The sequence below is a fragment of the Pseudophryne corroboree genome, chromosome 3, assembly GCF_028390025.1.
Source record: "Pseudophryne corroboree isolate aPseCor3 chromosome 3, aPseCor3.hap2, whole genome shotgun sequence".
In the NCBI taxonomy this organism is placed as follows: domain Eukaryota; kingdom Metazoa; phylum Chordata; class Amphibia; order Anura; family Myobatrachidae; genus Pseudophryne; species Pseudophryne corroboree.
Window position 1 is genome coordinate 512366103 of NC_086446.1, and position 22835 is coordinate 512388937.

A 22835-nucleotide genomic window follows, 5' to 3' on the forward strand; every position below is an offset into this window, starting at 1 on the left:
TCTGCAAGGATTTGCGGCTCTCAGCAACGAGCAGGAAGTGCGTCACAGGAAGCCGGCTTGCGGTCCACCATGCGTTCCATTTACCGGAAGTGCCCGGCGGAGATCCGCGAAGCACCACTAAACTGTTAAACACACTCGTTGTATCCACTGTGACCACCAATGGGGACATATAAGATCCTAAGAAAGATGTCACAATTGAACTGGAAATTATGGGATTGATATGAGAGGACTATTTCCGCCGGACCGGAAGTAAGGGGATTACGACTTCCGGGAATTCTGATTTTATTTATTACTTAAATGTTTTTATATAAACTTCTTGGACTTATTTTATCCAGCTTAAGGGATATCTTATGAATTAAGGGTATATGCATGTATTATTTATGTTTTATATGGAATTTTTTTTGATCAGGATGTGACCTTGTGACCCGGATGTGATTCTCATCAATAGCTTAAATATGTCATTCTTATCAGTGCTTGTCATGCAGCCTTGATGAAGGGAGAGATCCCGAAACGCGTCGGTACTGTATGACAAGCAAACCTTGACTGAGGGAAATTTTACCAGACGGACGGAGTGTTGTGGACTTTGGAGAATAGGTTCCGGAGCCGTTATCTCCCCTGGGCAACATCATTAACGCATTCACTTCATTTAAATCTGGTAAACCTCCACCTTCACTTGACTTTAAGATTGTGATGTTTTAGAAATATTCATCAGCAAACAGGAGTTTTAAGATATCATTTAAAAGCATTTATTTTACCACTCTCTGGTAATTTTCCATCTACTACCAATTATTTTCAGCCACCTTTTATGGTTTTATTGTTACTCGTCAGTGTACTGTATTAAAATTGTATTGTTTCAAACATACTACACTATATATGTTTATTTTCCTCCCACATATGGATCCATGTTGTTTGAAATATACGGTAAATCCCATGACAGATGCTTTGTAAGGGAAGTACCTTTTCATATTTACTAAACCCGATTAGCGCACATCTTCTGGTCTAACTCTACCTGATTACGCTTCTATTTGGTAATTGGGGTTACCTTTCTGACCAGTCGGGCTGCAGCTCATATCGGTTGGCGCCACGACTCTTCTCTATCCTATACTATATTTGTTCCAACTGATTGTAAACCGTTGGGAAAGGCCACAGGTGGACATGATGGCGTCCCGCCTAAACAAAAAGCTAGAAAGATATTGCGCTAGGTCAAGAGACCCTCAGGCGATAGCTGTGGACGCTCTAGTGACACCGTGGATGTACCGGTCGGTTTATGTGTTCCCTCCTCTTCCTCTCATACCAAAGGTACTGAGGATAATAAGGAGAAGAGGAGTAAGAACTATACTCATTGTTCCGGATTGGCCAAGAAGAGCTTGGTACCCGGAACTTCAAGAAATGATCTCAGAGGACCCATGGCCTATGCCGCTCAGACAGGACCTGCTGCAGCAGAGACCCTGTCTGTTCCAAGACTTACCGCGGCTGCGTTTGACGGCATGGCGGTTGAACACCGGATCCTGAAGGAAAAGGGCATTCCGGAGGAAGTCATTCCTACGCTGATTAAAGCTAGGAAAGAAGTGACCGCAAACCATTATCACCGCATTTGGCGAAAATATGTTGCGTGGTGTGAGTCCAGGAAGGCCCCAACGGAAGAATTTCAGCTGGGCCGTTTTCTGCACTTCCTACAGTCAGGGGTGACTATGGGCCTAAAATTGGGTTCCATTAAGGTCCAGATTTCGGCTCTATCGATTTTCTTCCAGAGAGAACTGGCTTCACTACCTGAAGTTCAGACTTTTGTTAAGGGAGTGCTGCATATTCAGCCCCCTTTTGTGCCTCCAGTGGCACCTTGGGATCTCAACGTGGTGTTGGATTTCCTAAAGTCACATTGGTTTGAGCCACTTAAAACCGTGGAATTGAAATATCTCACGTGGAAAGTGGTCATGTTGTTGGCCTTGGCTTCGGCCAGGCGTGTATCAGAATTGGCGGCTTTGTCATGTAAAAGCCCTTATCTGATTTTCCATATGGATAGGGCAGAATTGAGGACTCATCCCCAGTTTCTCCCTAAGGTGGTATCAGCCTTTCATCTGAACCAACCTATCGTGGTGCCTGCGACTACTAAAGACTTGGAGGCTTCCAAGTTGTTGGACGTAGTCAGGGCCCTGAAAATTTATGTTTCCAGGACAGCTGGAGTCAGAAAGACTGACTCGCTATTTATCCTGCATGCGCCCAACAAGTTGGGTGCACCTGCTTCAAAGCAGACTATTGCTCGCTGGATCTGTAGTACGATTCAGCTTGCACATTCTGCGGCTGGACTGCCGCATCCTAAATCAGTGAAAGCCCATTCCACGAGGAAGGTGGGCTCTTCTTGGGCGGCTGCCCGAGGGGTCTCGGCTCTACAACTTTGCCGAGCAGCTACTTGGTCGGGGTCAAACACATTTGCTAAATTCTACAAGTTTGACACCCTGGCTGAGGAGGACCTAGAGTTTGCCCATTCGGTGCTGCAGAGTCATCCGCACTCTCCCGCCCGTTTGGGAGCTTTGGTATAATCTCCATGGTCCTTACGGAGTCCCAGCATCCACTTAGGACGTCAGAGAAAATAAGATTTTACTCACCGGTAAATCTATTTCTCGTAGTCCGTAGTGGATGCTGGGCGCCCATCCCAAGTGCGGATTGTCTGCAATACTTGTATATAGTTATTGTTTAACTAAAGGGTTATTGTTGAGCCATCTGTTGAGAGGCTCAGTTATTGTCATACTGTTAACTGGGTATTGTATCACGAGTTATACGGTGTGATTGGTGTGGCTGGTATGAGTCTTACCCGGGATTCAAAATCCTTCCTTATTGTGTCAGCTCTTCCGGGCACAGTATCCTAACTGAGGCTTGGAGGAGGGTCATAGAGGGAGGAGCCAGTGCACACCAGTTAGACCAAAAGCTTTCTTTTAGTTGTGCCCAGTCTCCTGCGGAGCCGCTATTCCCCATGGTCCTTACGGAGTCCCAGCATCCACTACGGACTACGAGAAATAGATTTACCGGTGAGTAAAATCTTATTTTCCACCATCTGATGAATTAAATGATTTGTGTGAAGAAGCGTGGAGTTCCCCTGATAAGAAACTAGTGATTTCTAAGAGGTTACTGATGGCGTACCCTTTCCCGCCAACGGATAGGTTACGTTGGGAAACATCCCCTAGGGTGGACAAGGCGCTAACACGCTTATCTAAAAGGGTGGCACTGCCGTCTCAGGATACGGCCGCCCTAAAGGATCCTGCGGATAGAAAGCAGGAAACTATCCTGAAGTCTGTGTATACACACTCTGGTACTCTACTGAGACCTGCTATTGCTTCAGCCTGGATGTGTAGTGCTGCAGCAGCATGGACTGATACCCTGTCAGACAACATTGATTCCCTCGACAGGGATACTATTTTGCTAACCATCGAACATATAAAAGACGTTGTCTTATATATGCGGGATGCACAGAGGGACATTTGCCTGCTGGCATCTAGAATTAATGCAATGTTCATTTCTGCCAGGAGAGTATTATGGACTCGGCAGTGGACAGGTGATGCTGATTCTAAAAAACACATGGAGGTTTTGCCTTATAAGGGTGAGGAATTGTTTGGGGACGGTCTCTCGGACCTCGTATCCACAGCAACTGCTGGGAAGTCGACTTTTTTACCTCAGGTTCCCTCACAGCCTAAGAAAGCACTGTATTATCAAATGCAGTCCTTTCGGCCTCAGAAAGGCAAGCGGGTCAGAGGAGCATCCTTTCTGGCCAGAGGCAAGGGTAGAGGAAAGAAGCTGCACCAGGCAGCCAGATCCCAGGAACAAAAATCCTCCCCTGCTTCCACTAAGTCCACCGCATGACGTTGGGGCTCTACAGGCGGAGCCAGGTGCGGTGGGGGCGCGTCTCCGAAACTTCAGCAACCAGTGGGTTCGCTCACAAGTGGATCTCTGGGCTGTACAAATTGTATCTCAGGGATACAAGCTGGAGTTCGAGGTGACTCCCCCTCGCCGTTACCTCAAATCAGCCTTGCCAGCTGCTCCCAGGGAAAGGGAGGTAGTACTGGCGGCAATTCACAAGCTGTACCTCCAGCAGGTGATAATCAAGGTCCCCCTCCTTCAACAGGGCAGGGGTTACTATTCCACAATGTTTGTGGTACCGAAACCGGACGGTTCGGTGAGACCCATCCTGAATTTAAAATCCTTGAACATTTATATAAAGAAGTTCAAGTTCAAAATGGAATCGCTCAGGGCGGTTATTGCAAGCCTGGAAGAGGGGGATTTTATGGTGTCGCTGGACATCATGGATGCTTACTTGCATATCCCCATTTACCCACCTCACCAGGAATACCTCAGGTTTGTGGTACAAGACTGTCATTACCAATTCCAGACGTTGCCGTTTGGTCTCTCCACGGCACCGAGAATATTTACCAAGGTAATGGCCGAAATGATGATACTCCTTCGAAAGAAGGGAGTTATAATTATCCCGTACTTGGACGATCTCCTCATAAAGGCGAGGTCCAGAGAGCAGTTGTTGGTCAGCGTAGCACTCTCTCGGGAAGTGTTGCAACAGCACGGCTGGATTCTGAATATCCCAAAGTCGCAGCTGATCGGTGCATCACTGCACGCGAGTCCTGGGAAAGATGGTGGCTTCTTACGAAGCAATTCCCTTCGGCAGGTTCCATGCAAGGATTTTTCAGTGGGATCTGTTGGACAAATGGTCCGGATCGCATCTTCAGATGCATCGGTTGATCACCCTGTCCCCAGGGGCCAGGGTGTCTCTGTTGTGGTGGCTGCAGAGTGCTCATCTTCTTGAGGGCCGCAGGTTCGGCATACAGGACTGGGTCCTGGTGACCACGGATGCAAGCCTCCGAGGATGGGGGGCAGTCACTCAGGGAAGAAACTACCAAGGACAGTGGTCAAGTCTGGAGACTTCACTACACATAAATATACTGGAACTAAGGGCCATTTACAACGCCCTGAGTCAAGCAGAGCCCCTGCTTCAAAACCACCCAGTTCTGATTCAGTCAGACAACATCACGGCGGTCGCCCATGTAATCCGCCAGGGTGGCACGAAAAGCAGGATGGCAATGGCAGAAGCCACAAGGATTCTTCGATGGGCGGAGAATCACGTGCTAGCACTGTCAGCAGTGTTCATTCCGGGAGTGGACAACTGGGAAGCAGACTTCCTCAGCAGGCACGACCTCCACCCGGGAGAGTGGGGACTTCATCAAGAAGTCTTCACACAGATTGTAAATCGCTGGGAACTGCCACGGGTGGACATGATGGCGTCCCGCCTCAACAAAAAGCTAAAAAAATATTGCGCCAGGTCAAGGGACCCTCAGGCGATAGCTGTGGACGCACTAGTGACACCGTGGGTGTACCAGTCGGTTTATGTGTTCCCTCCTCTTCCTCTCATACCCAAGGTACTGAGGATAGTAAGAAAGAGAGGAGTAAGAACTATACTCATCGTTCCGGATTGGCCAAGAAGAACTTGGTACCCAGAACTACAAGAAATGATCTCAGAGGACCCATGGCCTCTGCCTCTCAGACAGGACCTGTTACAACAGGGGCCCTGTCTGTTTCAAGACTTACCGCGGCTGCGTTTGACGGCATGGCGGTTGAACGCCGGATCCTAGCGGAAAAGGGCATTCCAGATGAAGTGATTCCTACGCTGATAAAAGCTAGGAAGGATGTGACAGTAAAGCATTATCACCGCATATGGCGGAAATATGTTGCTTGGTGTGAGGCCAGGAAGGCCCCAACAGAGGAATTCCAGCTGGGTCGATTTCTGCACTTCCTACAGTCAGGGGTGTCTATGGGCCTAAAATTGGGGTCCATAAAGGTCCAGATTTCTGCCCTATCTATTTTCTTTCAAAAAGAACTGGCTTCACTGCCTGAAGTTCAGACGTTTGTTAAGGGAGTGCTGCATATTCAGCCCCCTTTTGTGCCTCCAGTGGCACCTTGGGATCTTAACGTTGTGTTGGATTTCCTGAAATCACACTGGTTTGAGCCACTTAAGACCGTGGAACTAAAGTATCTCACGTGGAAGGTGGTCATGCTGTTGGCCTTAGCTTCGGCTAGGCGTGTGTCAGATTTGTCGGCTTTGTCATGTAAAAGCCCATATCTGATCTTCCATATGGACAGGGCGGAATTGAGGACTCGTCCCCAATTTCTCCCAAAGGTGGTATCAGCGTTTCATCTGAACCAACCTATTGTGGTGCCTGTGGCTGCTCGGGACTTGGAGGATTCCAAGTTGCTGGACGTAGTCCGGGCTTTGGAAATTTATGTTTCCAGGACGGCTGGAGTCAGGAAAACTGACTCGCTATTTATCCTGCATGCACCCAACAAGCTGGGTGCTCCTGCTTCAAAGCAAACTATTGCTCGCTGGATCTGTAGTACGATTCAGCTGGCACATTCTGCGGCTGGACTGCCGCATCCTAAATCAGTAAAAGCCCATTCCACAAGGAAGGTGGGCTCTTCTTGGGCGGCTGCCCGAGGGGTCTCGGCTTTACAGCTTTGCCGAGCTGCTACTTGGTCGGGTTCAAACACATTTGCTAAATTCTACAAGTTTGATACCCTGGCTGAGGAGGACCATGAGTTTGCTCATTCGGTGCTGCAGAGTCATCCGCACTCTCCTGCCCGTTTGGGAGCTTTGGTATAATCCCCATGGTCCTTACGGAGTTCCCAGCATCCACTAGGACGACAGAGAAAATAAGAATTTACTCACCGGTAATTCTATTTCTCGTAGTCCGTAGTGGATGCTGGGCGCCCGTCCCAAGTGCGGACTCTCTGCAATACATGTATATAGTTATTGCTTCACTAAAGGGTTATTGTTATGAGCCATCCGTAAAAGGAGGCTCAGTTGTTGTTCATACTGTTAACTGGGTATGGTTATCACAAGTTGTACAGTGTGCTTGGTGTGGCTGGTATGAGTCTTACCCTGGATTCCAAATCCTTTCCTTGTTGTGTCAGCTCTTCCGGGAACAGTTTCCCTAACTGAAATCTGGAGGAGGGGCATAGAGGGAGGAGCCAGTGCACACCAGATAGTACCTAATCTTTCTTTTAGAGTGCCCAGTCTCCTGCGGAGCCCGTTTATTCCCCATGGTCCTTACGGAGTTCCCAGCATCCACTACGGACTACGAGAAATAGAATTACCGGTGAGTAAATTCTTATTTTTTTCTGTTTCCAACACATCAACTTCATGAACTGACTGTTTACTTGCTGCTTAATATATTTCACCCCTTAAGCTGCCATTGTAATGAGATAATTACTGGTATTCACTTCACCTGTCAGTGGTTTTAAGGTTATGGCTGATCAGTGTATATTTGCAGATGTTTTTTATGTCTGAACTTTGTCACATTGTGATGCACTGTTAAAAGTGTCAATAGGGATATTAAGTATGCATCTGTTTGAATATATGTGTCACGTACTTGGGGTTCAAATCCGAGGCAGGACCCTTGGGCTGGACTGCCAATTATCAGAGAAACCTTGGAGGCTGATTATAATGTCTGCTCATAAAGCAGAGTGGCCTAACAAGCAGGAAATTACTCTAAACCATTGACCATTACTCTGATGCATTGACCAGAAAACTGTAATCAACTAGCCAGCCCCTGGAACCAAGGAGAGAAACTGAGCTGTGGAGCTGGAACATTATACCAGCTGGAACTCAAGGAACTGCATTAGAGAAAACTCCATAAACTTGTCATAATCTTGTAATCCTGACTGGAAACTGATAAATAGGGCACCTCCCAGGAACCAGCATAGGGCGACTTGAACTTGTACCCTAATTAAGGGTTACAAACCCAGAGCCCACACCCTTAGCACCCATGGCAGGCCAAACATCGGAAACTCAGCACAGACCTCAACTACCAGCATGTGGAGCCCAGAGAACGAATCACCACCATTGATGGTAGTGCTGATGGCACGGTATACTAAAGTCTGTCTCAGAAGTTGATGTAAAGTATGATATATACTTCAGAAGTGAGGCAGAGGTGACCGCGACAGCACCAGGAATCACAGATGTTGCATGTGAAAGCAGCAGTAGGATGCTATAAGAAGTGAGATAGAAACATGTCCATGTGGACCCTCAATGAACAGGCGAGATAACAATAAGTAACTTGATTAGCGACTCACAGGAAGTATCGAGTACCTGTGACGTAACTGGCCAGATGATTGTAATACAGACTGTGACAATAGGAATGTTAACTTCAGGCAAATGATGGTAGTGCTGAGTGGAAACTGTGAGTGACCATAGATTATTCATGGCAAAGGCTGGCCGAGGCACTGAACACAAGCCAGTAAATTCAAGCAATAATTTATAGTGCTGCACAAAGCTAGATTACAGAAGTGCTGGACACAGGTAGATAACAGGGGCGCTGAATACAGGCAGATGACTACTACAATACCAAGTGACAGTGACACACTGCTGATATTGGTTCAATAAGGATACCAAGTAGACTGGCTAGAAAAATAGATAGTTTTGAATATAAGCCTATATGACTCACAGCTATGACAACGCAAAACAGAGATACATAGCATGAGATAGTTATATTATTTACGAGTGTGCAGTGCATTGAGTTGTGCTATTGACCAGTGATGTGCTGTAAGCTCAGTTGCTGGGGAGGCACTGTCAGCCTACCCCCTGCCCCCCCTCCATAGAGGGAAGGGGGGGGGGAGTGCAGTCCCCCACACACCACAAAAACCAGAACCAGCCATGGGGGGGTAATGCCATAGCAGGGAAGACACTCAGTGTGAGGTCCCCCTGCCATAACATTAATCAGCCCCCCAAGCTAGTGAGCCCAGGGCTGGAATTCCAGCACCCCTGGTGGCGGTGGGTGCGGGGTTCATTGTATGTTTATATTGTTATTTACAGGTGGCCTACATGTCCCAGCAAGCCCGGAGAACCACAAGTGCCAGCATGCCCAGGTATAAAGGGCCTGTTGGCACCTGTAGTCCACCTGTAAAGAAAATCTTAAAATAAAACACAACACCATCTTAAACAAAATGTTTTATTAGTCAGGGTCTTCACCCGGGGGCGGCGGCCTTTAAGCACTTTTGCATGGCCACCGCCTTCCCAGGGCTTCCGGCGTCTTCACTTGGGGGGCCGCCGCCTCCCTAGGGATTCCGGCGTCTTCACCTGGGAGGCGGCGGCCTTTAAGCTCTTTTGCATGGGCACCGCCTTCCCAGGGCTTCCGGTGTCTTCACCTGGGGGGCGGCGGCCTTTAAGCTCTTTTGCATGGCCGCCGTCTCCATAGGGCTTCCGGGGTCTTCACCTGGTGGGCAGCGGCTGTTAAGCTCTTTTGCATAGCCGCCGCCCATCCAGGACTTTCACGGCGTCTTCTTTCTTCAGGAGCTCTTCACTGCTCCTCCTCCGCCGTTGGACTGACGCCGCTGCCTCGCGCTGACTTATATAAGTCAGCCGGAGGTGGCGGGGTGATGACGCAGAGAGCCGTGATTGGCTCGTGGCGACCATCTTGAATTTTAAACTGGTACTGCTCTGCTGCCAAACTCTGCAGAATGGCATGCAGTTATCTCGGATCCCTGCCTGCCGCTAATCCTCTCACCTAAACCGCGTCCCGCCGCCCTCACCTCAGCCGCATCCCGCCGCCCACTCCTCTGCCGCATTCCGCCTCCGCCCGCACCTCCGCCGTCCGCACAGTGATGACAGCGGATCCAGTGACGGATCCGCTGTCCAATCACTGTGGCCTCATTGACAGGAGCGTGCTTTCATGGATTGAAAGCACGTCCCTGTATGACAGCGGCACTTCTAATGGTGCCGCTTTCCTATGTATTTTCAATGGGCTTTTACTACCCATGGCTTGGCCCTGCCCCCGCCCGTCCCCCTCTCCCACACCTTTCCTATTGACAACGGGAAGCACCGCAATCGGTGCCTCCCAACCCCATTTAAACAGCTATAATGATTAGATTAATACAAAGAAGATACTTATGACTCATAACAGTGGCAAACGCAGGATTTGCATGGGGGGGTTTCCAGAACTGGGCGGAGCCAATCACGGGGGTGGGGACTGAGGTGACCCAGTATATGCTGGGTCCGTAAAACTAGTGTGTCTGTGTGTGTGTATTTATATATATATATATATATATATATATATATATATATACATACATACATATATCTACACATATATACATACACACACACATACATATATACATATACATAGCATATTAAACATGCATATATATATATATATATATGTACACACACATACAGTACACATATATATACACATGTATATATATATCATATCTGTGTGTGTGTGTTTATATGTATGTATGTATGTATGTATGTATATACATGTGTATATATGTATGCACACGGATATATATGTACTATAATTAAAATAAAGTAGACTTTTATTGTACTTGCAAGTGCCACCAGGAAGACAGCAGGCTGCAGAGGACGGTAGACAGTCATTAATAATACTCATGCAGCTAAAAAAAAAAAAAAAAAAAAAAATTTTTTTTTTTTTTTTTTTAGTGGAGGGGGGTTTCTGGGTACTCGGAAACCCCCCCTTGGTTGAAGATACTGCATAAGTATCTTCTTTGTATTATTTTCATCATTAATGACAGGGGAGGCACTTCCTCCCCTGACTGCACGTCCCTGCTATTGACCCATACCTGAATGACAAAATAATGTTTTTTATGACCTCTGACATATAGTTACACTACTTTTTGTGCTGAACCTAATATGAGATATCTGAATCCAGCATTTGCTGTTACATACTGTCTGAGATTATGATAACGTTTTCACCTCAATACCTCTGAAAGAATCAGAAGATAATTTCTTAAAAAATTCAGATGCTGAAACTTGTTTTCTTCATTTAGAGCCAGTATGCCTCAGTTTCTGAAGTTTGGCTCCACGGTTCAGTATGCTCCATCGGCTGCTTTGATTCTCTAAGCGACAGTCATTTCTGCGGATCTCTACCCATAGTCTCCTGTGTGTTCCTGAGATACTCCGAGTGCTAGTCACCTTTACTGCATGCTTCTCACATTCTCCACTGTATTTCTCATTGTGCTCCAAGTATAAGTCATTATTAGTGAAACAAATATCTATACGGCCTCCAGTGTGCACCTTTGACACTCCAAATATCAGCAGTTCTATTGGAGGCTTCCTACAGTTCCTGTGTGTTTACATCTCACAGGCTCCAGTTTCCTCCGAGACAGTTCCAGCATTTCTCCACTGTATGCTAGTTCCTATACAGTATACTATCTGCTGCCATGCAACCATTATATGTCATCTGAATACCCATTGTTTCCTGTGCGACAATTCACTGTTACTACCTATAGAAGCTGTCTATGCTTAGTCTGTACCGGGCACTCTCCACAGTTCTCTGTGTAGATCATACAGTATTTGCCAGCCTTTGCTATTAACCAGTGACTGTTCATTGTCAGTCCGCCTAGTTTTCATCATACAGCCTCCAGCCATATACAGACCTTGCTTTCTGCTCCAAGTCCAGACATTTTACAGACACTGCCAGTAGTCTCAGTGCTGATGATACTCAGATCTGCCTTTCCACATCTTTCCTTACTCATGTCCAGTTTTCTCTCTGAGATTCCCTCCCGCTTTCTTATCTTACACATAACGTGTCTCAGACTGAGTTGATCGTCTTCACACCCTCCTGAGTCTCCTCACCTCCTTCAATTTCATTATCCGTCAAAAAATTACCATTTCTCCTGCACGGTCCACAGATTATCCACAGAATAACAATGGTATATAAGGTAGCATCAGCGGAATTGGACCAATCGATCAAAGCTTTTGGCCTCCCAGAATGCAACGAGCCAGTCTCCTATATTCCTGGCTCAGGCAATTCAGTTTTTTGTTTGGTGCGGCAGGAGCCCGGACCATGGTCAATGGGCTGGTGGTTTTTAGCAGCCATAAGCTTATCCACGTGTACAGTGCTGTTTCGGCGTGTATGATGTACTAGCAAGTCTAGCAGACGTAACCATGCTGTGGCCGGAGTATGGGTAAAGCGTCAGTTCTGCTTAGCGGGGGAGACACAGCTGCACTGTTTTGGATGGAGAATACTGAACAGTTGCTGATGCAACTGCCACCTCGGGTGCACCAGCGCTAGGCCTTAGGGATCATAGGCTCCAGGGGTTAGTATGATGCTGCGATCCCTGGGGTTGATGTCAGCAGTGGGGGGTAAGACGCTACACTCCCGGTTCATGACCAGTTTCCTCCGAGTCTCCCGCCTTGAACTGATTTCCCGTTTCCGTCTGAGATGCTAGATACTAACTAACCTAGTCGCAGCTTAGGCGGCTGTGTCACTGGTGCATCTCTGTTCACTGATAATGGATGTGTTCACTTAAGCGTCTGTATTCACTATTAGCGTCGGGATCCACTCAGCGTTTGCTAGCGTATTGATCGATCCTGAAAGCGGGGTTAAGTCTCCCTGTATCCCGCTGTCCTGAGGCAGGTGATACAGCTCTAAGTCTCTCCCTACCATTGGGGTACGAGTAGTTGTATAAGTGCCTATTGCATGTGAGTCTTGTAAACGTTTACTGCTGTTTCTTTCGCCTGTGCGACTGAATACTTTAAAGTCCTATATAAGGTAAGGCAGTGTTTTTCCTACATACCTGAAATGTATCTATAGTTGAATATGTGCTGATATTGCCAATGTATACTAATATATAACAATTTGACTGATTGCTAGTGTGGCTGCTGACTTATCCTGTCAATTTTGCTTTCTCATATATCTGATCTTCAATACTGGTGCAAAGCAGGAAGGGGTTGGATTGTATATCACTTTAGCAAGCATTAAAGTGATTTCAGTCACAAATTGTGTAGTCAGGGGTGTGATTTGTTTATCATGTCAAAGAGAGGCAAGGGTAAGCTGTACCTACATTGATATCATGGTTGTCATGCAAAGCAGGGTTAACCTCTCAAGATCTGGTTCAAAATGGGTTATGTGAAAAGTGTTATAGCTTCTATCAAAGCCTCTTTGCGCAAACATTATCGAATAGTGCCAGCTCCAGTACCAGGTATAAGTTTCCCTATTAACCCTTACGTGCAACATTCCCCCTAGATTATGACACATCCAGTTCAGGAAGCTGCAGCCTTTCAACAAAAACATGCTGAAAGGCCTGTGGTAATTAAATCACACAGACATGAAACATCTTCACAGTCTACACATGTTTCGGAAGGGGACACTTCGGAGGTGATTCCTAACATTCTGGGTCTGCATACAGAGATGAGGACGATGATTCCAGCTCGGTAGGTATATATGAGCTAGTTAATGCTATGAAAGCCATTCTATCCTTAGAGGAGGCAGCAGAGCCTTTGTTAAAATTCAAGGCACCTGTGTTTATACGTCCCAAAACAGTCAGGACTGAATTTCCGGAGTCAGAGCAGCTGACGGAAATCAGGCAAGAGGCTTGGGTCCCACCCAGTAAGAAGTATCCTCTTCAGGCTGGGGATTGTTTGAATAGGGAGGTTGCTCCCAAAGTAGATACGCATGGGATTCGACTAGTGCGTAAATCTACATTACCTATACCTTCAACATCTGTAAATGATGTAACGGATAGGAAAATAGATGGTTTTCTTAAAACTGTTTTTCCCTGTCAGGGACAGTTGTGAGGCCATGGCCACAACATGGATGGCGAAAGGTGGCAACCTGGGCTGATGTATTGGAAGATGATCTTTTATTGGCTACTAGAGAACAAAAGTCCCATATTGCACATATTAAACAGGCAGCTATTTTTATAAGAAGCAGCCTTGGATAGGGGTACAGTAGTTTCTCAAGCATCAGCCTCAGCAGTAACTGCACATAGAGCGTTCTGGCTACGTACATGGAAGGCTGACTCAGAGTCCAAAAGGGTACTAAAGTCTTGGCTTTTTACTGGAGATATTATTTTTGGAATTAAAACAATATTTTGGAGTCTGAAGCAGACTCTAAGAAAGTGAAGTTTCCTTCAGTTTACAAGTCTAAACCTAAATTTCCAGCTTTTCGGTCCTTTCAGACCCAAGGAAAAGCGCAAGGAAAGGGTTACGGCAAACAGTACCAATCAGATAGGTCGGGAAAGTCTAAGAAGCATTGTGCTACCAGAGGGCCTGCTTCCAAAGATAAACCAGAAGATAAGCCATCAGCCTGATGGCATGGGCCTCCACCTCGGGGTCCCAGGGTGGGAGGCTGGCTTCTTTTATTTGCACAATACTGGCAGCAGTCCACCACAGATGCATGAGTGCAAGAAGCGGTATCTTACGGTGATGCGTTGCCTTCAAGAAACACCCTCCGCAAGGTTTTTTTCTCTTACGTCCTAGAGGATGCTGGGGTCCATATTAGTTCCATGGGGGTATAGACGGGTCCACTAGGAGCCATTGGCACTTTAAGAGTTTGAGAGTGTGGGCTGGCTCCTCCCTCTATGCCCCTCCTACCAGACTCAGTTTAGAAAATGTGCCCGGAGGAGCCGGTCACAGGTAGGGGAGGTCTACAGACCTTCTTTAGTAAATGTTTATTTTAGAGTTTATTATTTTACAGGGAGGCTGCTAGCAACAGCCTACCTGCGTCGTGGGGGAGGAGTAGTGTCCGCCCTGTGGGGTCTGAGCCACTATCTTCGCTGACAGGACACTAAGCTTCTGAAGGGATAGAACGTTCCCCGCCACAGGGGATCGCTCACCCCGGCAGCATGCCGCCACCCCCAGAAGTTCAGTGGCGAGTGAGTCACCGGCCCCCCTAGCAAGCGGGGAGCCGGTGTGAAGATGGAGGCAATAGGGTATGGAGCGCAGTACTAACTGCGCTCCGGGGCTCAGCGGTACATAGTGCGGCGCTGTGAGGGGCACCCTGAGCCAGCGCCTACACCCTACACTGACCTCTAAAGCCTGTCAGGGTCCCCGGATCGCTGCCAGCATGAATCCTCAGGCCAGTATAATCTTCTGAAGAGCAGGAAGACAGCGCCATTAAGGGGGCGGAGCTTCTCAGAGCGGACCCAGAAGCGTTCAGCGCCATTTTCCTGCCTGCAAAAACGCTGTCAGTGAAGAGCAGTCCCTCCAGAACAACTCCAGCTATCTCTTACGGTACCAGGGGGTTGTAGAAAGGCGGGAAGGTTGTGTAAAGACAGTCAGAGCGACTTCCGGTCCCGGCGGCGCATGGAGTAGCAGCGCTCCTCTCAAGCTCCGGTGCCTGCCGCTTCTATACCCGGCGTATTGCCTCTTTAGGCATCCCCACTGCAACCAATTACCCCTTCAAGCCTCTTTGGGGTCCCCCCTCCTCTATATGGAGAGGTACTTAGCTGGTAGCATGCCTCTGAAACAACAGAAATTGGGAAGGGACGGTGACAGGAATGCCACATCCAAGATGGCCGCCGCAACTGCTCCTAATCCTGGGCTTTCAGACACTGCTCATTCCGTGGAACTACAGGTACAAAAACAACCTCGCAAGGTTCCTGCTATAGATGCAGCACCAAGTGCCACACTAAACCCTGCTTTATCCTATGCTGATATTATGCGGGCTGTTAAGGAGACAGTGCAAACTTTACTGCAGGAGCAAGCTCAATCACAGGCAGCTGCATTACAGCAAGCAGTGCTAGATATTAAAAGCCAATATAAGCAACTCACTAAGAGGCTGGCACATGTGGAACAAACTGCAGGCTCTAATTTTCAGGATGTAGCTGATTTAAAAGACACTGTGGCGGTTCTGCAGAAATCTGATACGCAGGTTTGGGCGAAGCTAGATGATTTGGAGAATCGCTCGCGCAGATGTAATCTACGCCTCATAGGCTTACCAGAGTCCATCTGCGGTCCTGAGTTGTATAACCACACGTTGCCTGAACTCTTGGATGTACGGGAAGTATGTGCAGACTTGGTCGTGGAACGTGCTCATAGAACCGGCCCTTCCAGGCCCTCGGGCTCCGGTTCCAGACCGCGTGCGGTCCTGTTTAAGTGCCTTAACTTCCTCCATAAGGAAGCGCTGTGGTCGGCATCTCGTTGCCTCAGGGATATCTCGTGGGACGGGAATAAACTGCTACTGTTCCAGGACTACTCTCCGGAATTAACACGACTGCGGAGAGCTTTTACACCCATATGTTCATCACTGGTGTCGGCCGGTCGTAAATTTGCGTTGTTGTACCCTGCACGCTTACGAATCTTTGATGGAAACTCCTTTAAAGACTTTTCCACACCTGCAGATGCTGAGAGTTTCCTATCGGAGGGGAATGACAGGATGGAAGAAGAAGGAAACTAATCTATTTATTCGACGAATAATGAAGGGTTTTTATGATTAGATTCTTTACATAGGAACAAGCTTTTATTATATGGAAAAACTTTCACATTAAAAGTTGTATATGAATTTTTATCTAATGAATATGTTCTATATTTGAATATTCCTAAAATTATGCATATTTTCCTCCAATTCCCCCGATCACTGAGGACACGGAGAAATGTGAGATCATCCCCTTTGTTTAGGTTTGCCAGGGGAGGTACCGCTACATGTTATAAAAGAGAGAACAAGCAAAGGCGAACGTCACAGGAAGTGACGTGACGCAACTCCGTAAACCCGACCACGGACAACCTCACTAGATATCTTGACGGGGACGTCCTCTCGACTGCAGATGATCACATACGAGAGGAACGGGTCCGGAGCGGATAGAAGGAAGTGAGCAACTTCAACAAGATAATGGAAGGAATTAACACCGGGAAGGACGCATCGATTACCATGGAGACAAGTGGACTTTCCGGAAGTGCTCACCGGGAGTTGTCAAACATTACCATGGCAACAGGGGTCAATCTGGAAACCATAGGACGTAGCAGCAGATCACGGGACATGGTTAGGTAATTACTCTGTATAGGACACAGCTGCTGCGTCTACGGTACGATTGGCCAGGGACAATTTAAATATGCATGTTAGCAGCCCCAAACCATTACACCTTGAAAAAGACCTCAGTCAGAGGTAGAAACGCGTCGGTGTTGATAGGACGCTGAGGAGGAAAGCAGGAGAGAGATTACCGGTTCCAGTACGGCAAGGTTCAGGGGATTCCCGGGTTTCCCTGCACCAAAATAACCCGCAAGCTGGTTCAGAACTGTTTATTCAGTTCGCAACATCTGGTAATTTCCCTCATTTCTCTCCACCCCAGCTCTATTTTTGCTGCTCTAATCATTGTATCACCACTGTCCATTCATTCAGTGTGTATCTTCTTTTGCATCCATATATTGCAATGTATATGGTTTTTTATTATTTATATTAAATAAATGCTCATGTTTTACCTCAATACCAAACGTTATTTCACCATGTATGCAAAATTTCTTCTTATTTCCCGTATGTCATCTATATGAATTTTCAATACATATCTGGGAACTTCTTGAGACAACAACAGACAGTGGAGCGCAGGATAAGTCCCCTTTACTCATATTTTTTCTTTGTCACATGTATTGAAGGGTTTGGGAACCTTCCTAGTAGGAAAGGGGTGCTATCCAGCGGCTCTATCTTTGCGCACTAAGATCTTCCTTGCACCCTATTTTTCTGTTAATCTATTTATTCAGCTATCGTATCCTGAATACCTGTCGAATTAGGCTTTTGAACTGCGTGCCCTGGTTCCTTTCCTGATGCTGGACTTATGGCCCGGAATGTACCTTCCAGGCGGCACGTGATCCTGAGGGTGCTGCTCTGGCCTACATGATCTGTTTTCTCTATGAGGACCTCTCCCATTGTTGTCTTGTGTCTTCCCCTCCCTCCCCTCCTATTGTGTCCTTGGTGTTTGATATTAGGTTACTGTTCCTATTGGGTGTACATTACTACTGCTACTTGGTTTCCTTCTGGGAGCCTGATGGCAGGTCCTCTCTCCATTGGAGGGAAACACATATCATTAAATTTGTAGTTTAATGTCTAGTTTCAAAGTGGCTACGTGGAATATTGAGGGTATCCACTCCCCTATAAAGAGGAAGAAAATACTCTTGTATCTTAATAAACTGCGTTTAGATCTGGTTTTCTTGCAGGAGACTCACCTCCTCTCCCCAGAAGCTCAGAAATAAGGCACACTCGGAGTTGTGGCTAATGCTCCCTACTCTTCTAAGGCCAGAGGAGTCCTCGTCCTGGCCAAGTGCTCCTTGGGACTGGAGGTGGTCTCTTCTGTGGCGGACCCGGCAGGCAGGTATCTTATTCTAGAAGTGACCATTTGGGATGCTAGATATGTGCTGTGTACTGTTTATGCTCCAAATCAGTATTCAAAAGCCTTTTTCGGCTCTCTGCTTAATGCCCTATATCCTTATTCCACCTCACCCTTGATTATAGCGGGTGATTTTAATGTTATTGCTTCAAAGTATATGGATGTTCAGTCCTCAACCTCTGCTCGTAATCCCCCTAAATTTGGTATTCCTTATATGGAGCAACAGCTCCAGGTATCAGATATTTGGAGATTTTTACACCCCACGGATAGGGAGTACACCTGCCTCTCCGCTGCCCATCATTCCCTATCCAGGATTGATTACTTGATGGGCTCTGATTCCCTGGTTCTACATACCCTTGATTCTTCTATTGAACCAATGGCGCTGTCGGACCACTCAGTGGTCTGGGCTTCCATGTCCACTAAGGTAGACGTAGGTTCCTTTAAGCGCTGGCGTTTTCCCACAGATTTCTCCTCCTCTATAGAATTTCATAAAGACCTGGAGTCATTTTGGGATGATTATTCTGCTACTAATGCCCAAATGGCGCGAGACGATCCTTTGGTTTTCTGGCAGGCCTCTAAAGCAGTCCTTAGGGGACGTCTTATTGACTGTTTCCCGCAGGAAAAAGATGTTCGCTTCCAATTTTAAGAGCTCACAACAGAGACTGACTGAGGCCTATCAGAGAGTCAAACAGAACCCCTCCCCCGCTATAAAGAATCAATATTTGGATGCTAAAGTGGCTTTTAATGTGGTTCTGCAGGCGTTGGGAAATAAACACACATTTCATAAGAATCATAGATTTTATCGTTTTGGCAACAAGACAGGCAAATTGTTATCACCCTTATTGAAAGGGTCTACTTCCAATTCTCTCATTCATCCACTTAAACAGTCAGTTGGCTCTCTGGCTTCTAAATCTAAAGACATAGCGAAGGTCCTATCTGATTTTTACACTATTGTTTATGAAACCTCTTCTGTTAACGAGAATGCTAAACAGTCATTCTGGGATTCTATTTCTCTGCCTCAGATTCTTCTTTCACAGAACGTCTTTGCTCACCCATCAGAGAGTCTGAGGTTGAGAAGGCTATAAAACACCTGAAACCCTTAAAATCTCCTGGGCCGGATGGCTTCTCTGGGGAATATTATGGACTGCTCTCTGCAAAATTGATCCCTCCCCTTACTTCCCTTTTTAATGTCATCCTAGTATCTCATAAAATACCTTCATATTTTAATGATGCCTTTATACGTCTCTTACCTAAACCAGGCAAAGATTTACAGCTCCCTGGGTCCTATATCCCGATTCCGCTCTTAAATGTAGACTATAAATTGTTTACAAAGATTCTCGCTGACAGACTGAAACCCCTCCTCCCTTCTGTAGTCCACCACAATATTCGTAAGATGCTGGCTGCAGCGCACTGGCTGGGCTACACGGGGAATGTGGACCCACATTTTCTCTTCTCGCTGGATGCCGAAAAGGCCTTTGATCTGGTGAGCTGGGACCATTTATATACCACTCTAGCGAAGTTTGGGTTCCCGTTGGGCCTAGCCAGTGTGCTGCGGGCTTTGTACTCCAATTCTAGTTCTCGTATCCTATGTAATGGATTTCTCTCGGATCCCGTGCGGTTGGGAAGGGGCACCAGGCAAGGTTGCCCATTATCGCCGCTATTATTTTTAGCGCTGGCTGTAGAACCTTTGGCGCTGCGGGGGCTCTCTTCATTCTCGGGTATTTCGATTTTTGACCAGGAACTTAGAATAAGCTTATTTGCAGATGATATGTTACTCTTTATATCTCGCCCTGAAGTATCCATCCCAGCCATAATGGAAAAAATTGGAGAATTCGGTCTATTTGCTGGATATAGGGTGAATTCTTTCAAATCTGAATTACTCCCTCTAACTCAGACAGCTTTTAATATGTCCTCCCTCCCTCTCCTCTCCCAATTTACTGTTAACAAAACCAAGTTGAAGTATTTTGGGATTTATTTACCGCCCAGTTTATCGGATCTATACAAGGTGAATTATACTCCCATACTACAGGCTATTTCTATCCAGCTCCAATCTTGGTCAGCGCTCCCTTTGTCTTTGCTAGGCCGCGCGGCGGTCCTCAAGAGCATTATATTCCCCAAAATTTCTGATTCGCTCCAGTTATTGCCCTTAAAAATCTCCAGAGCGGATGCTCTTGTTTATGACAAAATGTGCACAAAATTCCTGTGGGCAAATAAAAAACCAAGAATAGCATTAGCTAAACTTAAGTTGTGGAGGGAGGAGGGGGGGTCTTGCGATTCCGTATCTGCTTACTTTCTCTAGGGCGGTGGCTTTCAGATATATTTATGATTGGCTTACGGCAAAAACCACATACACGAATTAGCAAATTGAACAGGCTTTAGTGTCCCCCTATGACTTGAAGGCCTTGCTACATACTCCGCTTACCCTGCTCCCCTCACAAGCGAAGACGAATCTCTTATTTTGGGACGCTTATAATGCCTGGAAAGTAATAAATAAAGCACTGCACAGGAATTTTGTCCGTTCTGATTTTATTCCTATCTGTGGGAATCCTTGTTTTACCCCTCCCTTGGAGAACGCAAAATTCGAAGTGTGGCGGGCTAAGGGAAGTAGCAGTATCAGAGATGTTTTTGATCCTGGAAGTTTGGTGTATTCCTTTTCTGGGCTGGTGGAGAGGTATGGTGTGCATCGATCGGAGTTCTTCATGTAGCTCCAAGTTAGGCATTATGTACAATCCCTACCCGATGCATTGCTCCACCCCGGTGGTTCTGACCCCCTCACCTCCTTACTCACTCGAACTACTGAGTTACCCTATAAAACGAAATGGTTATATTGGGACCTTCTTCCTAGTGTTGTGGATAAGTTATGGAGTCAGCTGTTCGAAAAATGGAAGGTAGACCTCTCCATGCAGGGGTTCCTAATTGATTTTTTCCGCCCTCTACCCGGTATTTTTAAAGCTCTGCACTCTTCGAACCTTCAGGAGATCCATGTAAAGTTTTTAAACCGAGCATATATATCCCCTAGTCAGAGGAGTCATATGGTGCCTTTGGATTCTGGACAATGTCTTAAATGCAGAGCACCCCATGCAACCCTGATGCATGCATTTTGGAGCTGCCCCAAGATACAAAGATTTTGGAATAAAATTCTATGGTATTTAAACAGTAAGTTTGGGTTGCGCCTCCCCTTATCACCTATGGCTCTGCTGGGTTTGCATTTCTCTCATGGGGGTTTACCGGCTGAGTCCCTCCCCTTACGTCCCTTTCTCTGCGTGTTTCTCACACTGGCAAAGAAGGCTATTCTGACGCAATGGATCCATAGATCCCCTCCCAGACTAGAGCAACTTCTGTGTATGGTGAAGTCGACTATGTATTATGATAGACAATCTGCCCTATACGATGTGGACAAGCATGCTCATCTGTTCTATAAGAAGTGGGGACCGTTTATTGAAGTTCTGGATCCCATCTCATATCCTTAAATTTTTTGACTCGCTGAAGAGAACAACCCTGAGAGAAATATATACCCCCCCACAACCCACTATGTAAGACCCTGGCTGGATTGATATATATTGAGATTTTCTTTAGCCTTAACACCACTAGAGCTCCAACTTGACTGGACCTATTGGCCATGGCGCGCTTTGTAATGTGGCCTTCCTGGCGAGAAATGTGTAGCCTGATTCAATGTATGCGTATCCCCCCCCCCCCCCTTGTCTTTGTCTTGTCGTTTGAATGTTTTGTTTATTATGTATTGGATGTGTACATTGGATTATTTCTCCGATTTTGTGATTATCATGTGGCTACAAACGATAGTGCTATGTAGAATGTACCTTTTCAATGTATGTGTTTATTATTGAAAAATTTGAATAAATACATAAAAAATAAAAATAAAAAAATAAAAAGCGCTGTTTGGGGTCTCCCTATACCTTGAAAGCGCTGTGTGTGAGTTGGCTCCAATCTCTGTGTCTCTCTTGCCATTCTTATGGATGAAACTCTGTCTGTCCTTCCCTATGTGTGTGTGGAGTGTTTGGGGTCTTCTTTTAGCTATGTCCAGGGACTCTGTGTCATATGCTGCAGAGGATATGTCCTCTCAGGATTATCTCATTCCATGTAATCAGGATTGCACTGTTTTAGCACAGATACCAGCAAGGGAGCCTGAGTGGTTATCCTCTATCAAATCTATGATTTCTCAGATTTCTACTAGGGTTGCCTAAAATGAATCTGCAACTCATGTTTTACAGACCTCTCTGGCAGTTTGGTCCAGTTCTGTTACCTCAGGGCCCCCCTCTGTTGGTTCTCACAAACGTGCTCTTGCCCAGATTATGCAAGATGACACGGATACCGATTCTGACACGGCAGACTGTGATGGGGATGTGCACAGGGGGGCGGCATCTCTTGCTAAAGGGGTGCAGTTGATGATAGAGGCTATCAGGGATGTGTTGAATATTGTTGATACAACACCTGAGCAGGTTGAGGAGGCTTACTTCACTGATAATAAGAAAGCCTCGCTAACCTTCCTTGCGTCCAAAGAATTAAATGCTATTTTTTAAAAAGCATGGGAAAACCCGGAGAAAAAATTCCAGATCCATAGAAGAGTTCTGGTTGCTTTCCCCTTTCCTGAGGAGGATAGTAAGAAATGGGAAAACCAGGTGGTTTTATCTGTCCCAGGATCTACTGCCTTAAAGGAGCCGGCTGATCGCAAAATTGATATTACGCTCAAATCCATATACACGGCT

The 22835-nt window shown here is 46.5% G+C and overlaps 1 protein-coding gene across 1 annotated transcript in view; it reads left to right on the top strand.

Annotated features, from left to right (window-relative positions):
- OGFOD3 (2-oxoglutarate and iron dependent oxygenase domain containing 3) overlaps positions 1–22835 on the top strand; it is a 484427-nt gene that overhangs the window by 213078 nt on the left and 248514 nt on the right. The gene's annotated exons all lie outside the window — the stretch shown is intronic.